This window comes from Pimephales promelas, chromosome 12 (genome assembly GCF_988280905.1).
Source record: "Pimephales promelas chromosome 12, fPimPro1.hap1.1, whole genome shotgun sequence".
NCBI classification, from domain to species: Eukaryota; Metazoa; Chordata; class Actinopteri; order Cypriniformes; family Leuciscidae; genus Pimephales; species Pimephales promelas.
Window position 1 is genome coordinate 26,858,537 of NC_142780.1, and position 11,053 is coordinate 26,869,589.

An 11,053-nucleotide genomic window follows, 5' to 3' on the forward strand; every position below is an offset into this window, starting at 1 on the left:
ATGTATGATGGCGGGAAAAAATTGGCACAAGGTCATTAGATAACAGGTTTGCGTTATTTAAAAAGTATATATTAATATAGTAATAGTAATATAAAATGCCATGAAATGCATTTTCAAAGCAATGATACAGGCTTGAGGTTAGTCATACATTTTTTACAAAAAAGAGTTCAGAGACATTTTCGGAACTTCTGATCAATTCAAAACCAATGCTTTTTAAAAGCTAAGTGTGTAGCATCAGTATATTACAGGGTTTATGTTCACCCAGAGCTCAAGATGGCTGTATGTGGCCTATATGAGTTTAAATATAGTTCAAGTGTAAACACAACTGATGCGAAAGAGGAAAAAAAGGACACTTCCTTCCACCTGTCTGGGATTGACTCAGAACCAGCTATAAACAACTACACATGAGAGGAAACCACATGCAGCAGACATCATGGTTCAGATGAAAAAAACAACAACCAAACTTCCACAATCTGCTTCTGATGCATTTGAGACAAATTTATCCATCAAAATTGTTCTATGTCCTAAAATTCATGTTAAAATCAACATAAAAGGGGAAAAAATGCTTACTTTCTTAATGGATGTTTCTAATCTCATAGTGAAGACATGTGAGGCAGTTAAAATATAACAGAAGCACTGTTTTCTTACTTTTTACAGAAAAGCTTTTCAGCACCAAAAGCCCAGGCTGTGCAATACAAGTTCAGGGCCGGCGCCAAGTGACAAAAACATTCCAACAGAGAAGGTAAAATAATTGTGACTCTGGCAAATGCTAAGAATTTGCTGCCTCCCTTTTAGAAAGGTCATGCATTTCCATTCCTTCTCCCAAAAGTCTCATTGGTTCCCTCTTCTTCTATTCGGTCCAGCTTAATATAAATCACATATTCATACTTGTGATAGCTGGACTTTCCACTGTATTGAATTCTCTGGCTTTTTAATCCAAACTAAATATTTAGAAAGTGCTTTGCGGTTCTGCGAAGCTCCAAAAAAATCCACCCTATTTTGGTAGCTGAATTGAATTAACACAGGAAAAGATGCTATCGGGTTAATTTAACGGACTTCTGAAATAGTTCCTCTATCCTTGTTATTTCAGACTTCTTAATCTGAACCATGCAAAGCTTCCATAAAACCCTACAGATATACAGTTGCCATCACATATTTCAAATACATGCAGGAAATGAAGGGGATCTTTTACTAATGAATGCAGCTTCTGGACTTTAAAAAGATGGAAATAAACACAACTCACTGAGGATAAACACAATCACACTTTCATTCAGAACTTCAACAACATAACTCATCAACTGGAATATTATGTTTGCATATGAGAAATATAGCAGACCCTGTGGTCCAACAGAAACATACCTTTTTCTTCAGAGTAGGTATCTTCAAAGTCTGGCACAGTCAGGAATCTGGCAAAATAGAGAGGCTTATTCATTTCCAAAAGAAACTGATGAGTTACATTTCTTTAGCAACAACAATATAAATGCTATATAGGCAATATTTATTGAGAAGAACAAGTTGGCCTTAAATTTAGGGAGACTGGGGTAAGATGTGTCAGTAGGTAGGGTAATCTAGCAAACTGCATATAATTTGTCACATGGTCATCTAGAAAGAGCTCTTGATGGATTGATTCTCACTTTAAAACTTTGTTTTGCATGTCAGAATTTTCAGGTAAAATAAGATTTATTTATCATTTCAGTATAATATCCTTAATATGTATTTGTCCTTTATTCAGAACCACAAATACATACCATACACGTTAGTACGTTACATTACGAATGTATTTTTAAAATTCTAATTATTCGGCTAAAGAATAACCATGAAATAAGAGAACACACATTTTACTTTAATCACTTATTTATCTTTGCCTTGGAGCTTGCCTTACACCGGTTACTTGTTTTTTCCTCCCAACACCAATGTTATTGGGGTCAACTGAAACCTTTAAAAAAAGAAGAAGAAGAAAAAAGGTCCCAGTGTCCAAAACCTCATCACACAGACATGTTCTCAATGAGTCAGAAAGCATGACGATGACCCCAGAGGAAACTTGAATATGACTGCACACTTTGAAGCTTTCTAGGTGCTCAAGGGACACTTGTGAAATCCTATTGTGTTATGGTTACAGCTCTTTCGTCATAGGAACTGGATTTCATTTCTATTGATTTCACAGGATTTCAGAACGATTGCCTAACACCCCAAAGACAGTGCTTTGACTTCACTTTGAGATGGGACAAGGATAAGTTTCATGTAGGAGAGCCTTCAAAAAAAGATTTTGTGAGAAGCGTGAATTAGAGGGCACCACCCGTCAATTCTGTAATGTATTGTTAACTTCTTACAGGAGTTCTTTTTACAGCCCATAATATTACACTGTAAAATCCCATCCAAGTCCTTTCAGCAGATGGTGGTTTATGGTGCTTCATATATCTCACCCAGAAAATACTTCTGGCTTCTCCCACACACTCTCAAATTACACAAATATGCTGCTATTGAGCATATGCAACCTTTGGGGAGAAAAACTTGGACTGAACTCACCAACAGAAGCAGATATGTTCTTTACGTTCACTATTTCAGCTCCCCCATATATACGTTATATATATATTAGGGGTGTAACGATTCACTCGTTTTCTCGATGCATCGATTATAAATCCTGGCGATGCATATGCATCGATCCTGAAACATGTATTTTGAATCGTGAATCGTTTATTTACGTGAATAATCGATTTAAAAGGCTAAGAATCGAATTAATCACGATTTTATAGCGATTCAGTGGTTTAAAATATATAAACACAACCTGTTCCTGGTACAAGCTGCCTCACGCATTGGCCGTCATACGACATCCGCATTTGATTGGTTTCAGGCGCTCACACACCCCTGATTTCTCACGCTGAAGCCCGGTCGGTCAAATGCCTGAAAGATGAGTTTATCTTTCTACCTGTTGAGCTAACGTTACTCATGTCGTGATCAGCTTAATTACCGCAAATTAGTAAAAATCTCCCGGAATCTAGAGCGAGCGTGCATACGAGACAGAGGTTGTGCTCCAAACCGCGTATCGCGCGTTCACACACGGCTGCACGCACTCGGCAGAGAGGGAAAGCGAGCGAGAGACCACATTGCGTGTACGGAGAGTACCCGGAGTTCGGAGTTCACCCAAGACCCATTGGGTGAAGCATTGAAATAATAATGCATATAAAAAATTAAGAATCGAATTAATCGAATCGCATCGAATTTGGATGTGAATCGAATCGAATCGTTCTGAATTTGCACAAATCGTTCATGAATCGAATCGAAAACCTATGAATCGTGAATCGAATCGATTCGCTGTCTACCCAAAGATTCACAGCCCTAATATATATATATATATATATATATATATATATATGTGTGTGTGTGTGTACTAATAGTTGCCACCACATGTCATATGACACCACAAATCTCATTGCTGTTACTTTTTTAATCAATCAAACTTACATTTTTTTCTGATATAGGCAATAAAATTGGCACAAAAAAAAAAACACAACAAAATGCATGTATTTACATCAAAAGAGAATCTAAACCATACTAAGCCAAAATAATCACCACCCAGAACAACCTAGCAAAAACTTAGCAATGCCCTGGAAACCACAGAAAGCCCTAACAATACACTATTCATTCAAAAATACCTTAGCATTCACATTGCAACATCATGGCTACCATCTAAAACACTTACAATAACTTTTTAAACACATTAACAACCACATAGCAACCCCAAGGCAAAACTCCCAGAACACCTTAGCAACAATAGAACTCCTTGGCAACCACTTCAACTTTCAAATCACCTTAGCAACCACTAGAAATACCCTGGCAACCACACAGAAGACTCAAAAAACATACTAAGTGTCATTCAAATCACCTTAGCAGCCACATAGCAACACCCTGGCAACCACAGAACATTGTATTAACCACATAACCTCTTAGCAACCATCCAGAAGACATTTCTACATTTTAAAACACATGAACTAAATAGCAATACCCTGGCAACCACTCATAATCCCTTTTTAACTTTTCGAAGTATTATAGCAACACCCTGGCAACCACCAGAAGACAGTATTTATCGCATAACTCCTTGGGGACCACTCAGAACATCTTTCTAAATTTTAAAACACATTAGTAACACACATAGTAATAACCTGCCAACCACATAAAACTCATTTTTAAATTTCAAAACAACTTAGCAACCACTAGCATACCTTGGCAACCACCCAGTACACCCTAACAACCACATAACTCCTTCATTGGCGACCACCAACATGTAATTTAATATTTTTATTATTATTATTCTGCAGGGATTTTCTACAGGCTCAATAGACATCAGTACTATGTGCCAGACCACCGGAATGGACTCTAAATTTATCTTCCCGTTGGTTGGCAAAAAGCAGGTCACAATGGCATCTCTGGTCATAAACTATGACAAAAGAAGCCATTGGTACTCCACCCTGGTTTCATGGTGGTGAGGCTGGGAGAGGGACAATTGCACCCTGCAAGGCAGTTTGTCACTCTGCGTGGTTTGGCCAAACCCAGACAGCTCCCATCACTATTTAGCGTTTCCCACATAAGCCCATGATGAGCATGTAGCAGTATCTGAGAGGCCGGAGAGGAAAAGCTTAGTAAAAATAGCTGTTTACCACAAAGCTTCATAAGTTGCCATTCTTCTCTAGGCTGGTGTATGTCACCAAGCACTCTCTCTCTATCTCTCTCTTTTTCCCTCCTGTGCAAAAAGGATTCCAGGAAAGTGGGAGTCACTTCATAATACATGACATCAAACATTCAAACAGCAACAACTTAGTTAAAATGAGAGCATTATTCACCACATTGAGATTTAGAAGAGGAAGCTTAACTCATAAAGACTAAGTAAGAGCAGTGCCAATACTGGAAGTGGTAATGAGTAACTCTTTCAGAGGAAACACACACACGGTTTTCTTTGTCAGCGTCTGATACGTCCTATGAAGATGGGCTTTGCTAAAATTATGAGTTTCTCTGAAGTTTAGCTCTCTGATTATAGCATGTCGAGGGAGGTTTCTTCAGCCAAGCCACCCACACCAAAGCTCGCTTTAGATACAGAGGAAATTTAAATAATGACAGCCTCATCTCTTGGGAGAGAATGGGGAGAACAGGAAGCAAGTACGTGGAAAAGCAGAGGACTGGAAATTCTAAAGGCTTAGCAGGACGCTAATGGCCACACAGCAAGACTTGATATCAAAAGCACAGATAGACGTCTGAGCTTGTTCATATTTCAGCAATGCTTTACCATTTTTTCCTGCACATCAGTTTATCCCCCGACCAAAAAGACGTCCTTGGTAACCAATAGAACAGATGAAGGATTAAAAAGAAATACAAATCATCTTTAATTCAACCCAGTTTCCTAAGTGTAATGCTTTTACCAAATGTGCTTTCTCCCTCTAAAGATGACAAGAGTCAGGGCAGAATTCATAAGATGTCTTAGCACAGGAGCCAAAGGGAATGACAACAACAGACTATCAGTTGCCAGGATATGAAATGACACGGCCGGGTGTGGCGGAGCGTTGTTTTCAACACATCTCACGGCTAAAACATTATTGCATACCAACAAATGCCTGCATTTAGTTTGAAAGGAATGTAGATGCTGTGTTTTGCCAAAGTTAGTTTCGACTCCCAGCGGTGAGAGGATTGATCAAACATGGAGCTCTAGATGCCTTTCCTGATGTTTTTTTTTCTTTCTCTCCAGTTCGCATGGAAGCTGAACTTGTGCTTCCTCTGGGTCTCTCTATAGAGACGTGCCTGCATAAGGGAGGACAGCTGTTAGAGTCGTAATCACTCTCTCTAGATACACACACTTTTGGCCACTTTGTAACATCTAGAGGATTTCAATGAGATGTGCAGATAGTGAGAGAGAGTGTTGCTGTTAAATAACCAGGGTAACCATGGAACTGGATTTGGATAAACATCTAACCCTAAACCAAATCCCATACAATTTGTGCTGTGGTGTGGGTGTGAATATCGAAAAAATATGCAGTCTAATATTATATCATATGTTCACTGAAGGAGTGATCCTAGCCTATATGAAGGGACTAGAATATCATGGAGACTTATGATCGATAATAAGGTAATTTATATGAACACAATCATGTTGTACAGTATGCATTAAAAATACTCATAAACCGCATCTTTTGAGCAGATGAGTGTTTCTTACCCAGAACAGGAAGAACATTTTAGAAAATCCCCAGTGGGTCCTTAAAAAAAAAAAGAAAGCTGAGGATACTGAACACTCAGGCCATAAACTCTGACACATATACATATGCAGTCATACAGGGATCCCTGTCCATCTCTCAGCTCTGGTACTAGGGTTGCCGCGGTGAGGAAAATTTCCCACCGGTTAATCGACGTGTGACAACACCGGTAATCCCGGTGTCACCGTGGAGGGCAGGGCGGGGGGGTTAAATAGCTTTTAAATGCGTGCGCGTTATACTTTCACTTTCGAAATAAGCGTCAATTGCTTGAATGGACAAAAAAAAAAAAAAAAAAACTCGCTGATAATAAAACTTTTATTTATAGACTTTTATTAGCATAACGAATAAAAATAACCCCATGCATAGGCTGAAAAAAGTGAAAATCGGCAAAATGTGGGCCCAAACAAATAAGAACCATAAAACGTTTATTAACGAATAAGAAAATAAAATAGGCCTAAATAAATTACACAAAGTTTAAATGAGATAAAACCAATTAAAAAGAGACGAATATAAAATAAAAACTTCAAAACGGACCTTAGCCTATACATAAATGACATACTTTCACTTTCGAAATAAGCGTCAATTGCAATTCAGCGTCAATTGCTGGAATGCACAAAAAAAAAAAAAAAAAAAAAAAACTCCCTGACAATAAACTTTTATTTAGACAGCACTTTTATTAGAATAATAAACGAATAAAATATAGACAGAACTTTTATTAGCATAACGAACGAATAAAAATAACCCCATGCATAGGCTGAAAAAGGTGAAAATCGGCAAACTGTGGGCCCAAAAAAAATAAAACGTTTATTAACGAATAAGAAAACAAAATAGGCCTAAATAAATTAAACAAAGTTTAAATAAGATAAAACCAAATAAAAAGAGACGAATATAAAATAAAAACTTTAAAAAGGACCTTAGCCTACATAAATGACAGCACTCTAAAAAAAAGTAAAACACTATAAATTGGCATTTATTAACATTAATATATATTGGCCAAAATATTGCCAAACAGGCGCTTTTGCATTGCGTTTTGACACCAAATCTTCCGCCATTATCTTGCTTTTCTGTAATTTGACTCGTTCTTGTCTCTACACGTGCTAAATGAAATCCTGATGCTTGCTGATCTGTGACGTGACGGCACGCGTTGCGCAGTTCATTTTTAATTATAATGCTCTCTTCAGAACTAAATAATTGAAAATTATTATTTTTAATTAATTCAAATAAATATTTTAGCAAAAACGAATACTTAAAAAAAAAAAAAAGTCAAGACATCGCGGTGTCACGGTGGGAAAGTGATGTCACCGGTGATGGGGCTTAAAACCGGTAACACCGTCAACACCGTCTATCGCGGCAAGCCTATCTGGTACCCCTCAGTGTTGACAGAGGAGACATGGGTTCCCATTGAAGAGGTCACTCTCACCCCAAAACCAGATGTTCACAGTAAGCAGGCAAGTGTAGAAAGACAGCCTCACTCTAAGCCTGTTTTCAATTTCTCAAATAAACGGAGACACATGTAATAAGCAGACATGGCAAGAAATACCTGGACTGTGATGAGTTAATAAAATAATAGCACTTTACATTAATGGAGTACAAAATAAACCCTCCAGAAATGTTGATTGTCTACACGAGCCTATTTCATGAGGCTTGCAATTTTTGCAAACGTGTTACTATAATTTGTGGCACTAAATACAATGTAGCCTGGACTCATGTGATTTTCTTAACTAAAGAGACATTTTAAAATGTTGTTGTTGTTGATGATGTTCTTGGTAAAGTGTGTAATATTGTACAGTAAGCTATGTTAAAGTTTTAATCTGCTTAAATCTGTTTAATACATAATGAACATCGTGTTTTATCTATATTTTGATTTTAGAGCTAATTAAACACTTTTCACTGTCGACAAAGCACTTGACACTTAAATATTTCATAGATGAGGTTCAAGTTAAGTTTGGATTCCTAATTTTAATACAGGGCCCCACATAATGCATACAGGCTCAGTCCTAACAGGGTGGCAGATAAATCAGTGTCAAAGCTTTTGGGAGAGCAGTGAGAGTGGTCATATCTCATACGCTCAAGGTCAAGGACACAAAAGCCCCGGAGACAGAGACACAGCAGGTTACTCAGCACGTCCTCCACTACAGCAGAGTCTGGATCTCATCCAGCGGATAATGGAATCAATGGGGCTCTCGGGTCGGATGGAGGATACTGCCCCAGAACGGAGGACTGGGAAGAGTCAAGAATGGAATGGACAACAAAGATGATCCTCTCTGGAGGATCACGACAGAGACTTCAATTACTGCTTGGCGACCTTCCTGATTCAACAGAGTAAGAAGACTATTATTTACGGCCAATGTTCTTGCTTACACTTAATAATTGGGGATTAAGGACTGTGAGTGACCACTGAACTTCATCATGTCATCAGATGTGGTTAATTGGTTACAAGAATGGTCTGATAGAAATCTGTAAGACCCGACATTAAACTTTTCTCAAGAGACAATATACTAGATCAGCTGTCACTGAGAAAGACATATATTCAGGGAGTTACACAACATAAAACTTCAGTGCTGCTCAGAGGGGGAAAAAATGTATCCAGTCATGAATCCCCTGCATCCTGTCAAAGCCAAAGCTATGTGTTCAAGAGGAATGAAAGCACATGTGATAGACTAAGAGAGGTCCCCCAAAGGTCTGTTACCATTATTTATTCACCCTCAAGTTGTTCCATACTTGTGCGACAAAATAGCTTTGGTATTTTAAATGACGACTCGTATTACTGCGTCCCCTGCAGATATGGGAATCGGTTGTTGTGAGTGCAATTACTATAAGCAACCTCACACGACGAGTGCTGTTTTCCTGAATACCATCACGATTGAAAAAATGTGACATTAATGTCATACAATAGTTCAATAAACAGTTAAAATGAGGTCACTTACAATTTAGATGTAATATTGACTGTTTTTGTTTCGTTTCAGCAGCGAAAAAATAGTTCCAAACAACCATTGTGGATCTTCTTACAGCGACGCTCAGCCGTGGTTTCATTACGGAATGATTCAGCATTTTGAACGAATCGGTTGAGTCAAAGATTCAATGGCCCACTCATAAACATTTTTGAATTAATTCATTGTTTGAAAGAACAAATGAATTAATGATGGGAGTGTGTTCAGACGGTCGTCTGCCTTGAACAATCTCATTACATTATTTATTGCAATTGTGATTTAATTTGATTAGCCATACTTAGGGTAACAGCCATTATTCTAAATAATTTAATATTTAAATAAATAATTCATGCTTACCTCCAGTCCAGTGTAAATAAAAGTTCTTTTATCATGGATTTAATATAGGCTACGTCCCTTCAATTGGTTAGCAAAACTTGATGTGGCCCTCTAGCTGGTTTGCCCTACTCTGGATTAATCAATTTGACAGCACTAATTTTCTAAAATATTAAATGAAATGTCACAAAATAAATGAAAAAAAAAAACCAAACAATTATATATATATTTATATGCGTGTCTGAAAACGTAGGCCTATCTCTTCCGTGAGCACTTAAACAAAAAAATCTTTAAATCCTCACTTGCCTGGTTTATGCTACTCTGAGTAATGTTCAAACTTTGTCTTTTGAGCACTACCTGTGTTGTTATTGCCTCTTCACGATGACTTTAGTCCTCAGATGTAGGTCGCTTTGGATAAATATCGCTTTGTAAATATAGACCATTTCAATAGATGTAAACAACACTGGTCCAGAAGCACTTCCTGTTTCAGTTTTTTAACACTACATAAAAGCTGGGATAAATTACAACCAACAGAACATTTAAAACTGAATCAAAAAGTTAAACAAACATCTTTAAGATGTTTTCTTTACATGTGAAATAAAGAAAACAGTTACAAACTGAAACAGGAAGTGTATATAAGTGTGTGTGTGTGTGTGTGTGTGTGTGTGTGTGTGTGCGTGTGTGTGTGTGTGTGTGTGTATAATTTTTTTTCAATTACTAGGACATTGAAACATTTAAATGCAATTTTAAAAAAATACATAATTTTTATAACTAAAATCAATTGTTAACCACTGTCAACTGAGCTAGAATGGTTATAAGATAGGAAACTTGTATGTCTGCAGTACACAAGATTTTCACAACCCACATCAAAGCATTCGCTATAAATGTCTCCAATCTAACCCCAGTGTCTTGAGTTAGCCAGAACTGTTCTCTGTCTTTAATGTGGGCAGTGCTGTGAGGCGTAGCGGTTCACACATTGGATAAAGATGATTTTGAGTCGTAAAACTAGTACTGAACTCCAAGGTTGCAGTAACATCATTCATCAAACACTTCCATTTTGCTACATTAACTCCAGGCAGCCTGAGCTGTTACAAGAGCCTTATAAAGAAGCATGTCCAACACATATTGTATTCTGAGCATGGTTTCACAGGAAACCAGATCATCAATAAAGGACTCCCATGTGTTTTGTTTTGAACACACTATAGGGACAGGCACAGAGAAATTACTACAAACAGCTGAAGAATTTGCTTTGCGAGCAGAGTTTTGTTCAACAGCTCATATGGATGCCTTGTGTGCATTGTGAATGTGTCTTGCTGATCAAATTGCTCAACAAAACAGGACACATGCATTGAATGAGGGGAGTGATTGCTATCAAAATATGCTTTCAACAGATAAGTGGCTAGTAAAGTATTAGGCCATAGTTGGTTTTGCAACTCTTCTGGGAGATGTACTTTAATGTGTTGGACTGATATGATTTGCTTTAAAATAGTTCTGTGTCCAGGTCTTTGACTAATAAGGTTTGGTCCACATTGAAGCTTATTCTGGCACATATAA

At 37.6% G+C, this 11,053-nt stretch overlaps 1 protein-coding gene across 2 annotated transcripts in view; it reads right to left on the reverse strand.

Moving 5' to 3' along the window:
- The window catches only part of eva1ba (eva-1 homolog Ba (C. elegans)), a 33,442-nt gene extending 24,205 nt beyond the window's left edge, over positions 1-9,237 (reverse strand). The window contains exons 1-2 of one of the 2 annotated variants that reach the window (XM_089117848.1): positions 9,164-9,237; positions 1,360-1,406 (exon numbers count right to left, since the gene is read on the reverse strand). The gene's annotated coding sequence lies outside the window, so the exon portion shown is untranslated. The remainder of the gene's footprint in view (positions 1-1,359; positions 1,407-9,163) is intronic. The other variant, XM_089117847.1, reaches the window with a different exon arrangement.
- Positions 9,238-11,053: the final 1,816 nt, after the last annotated feature.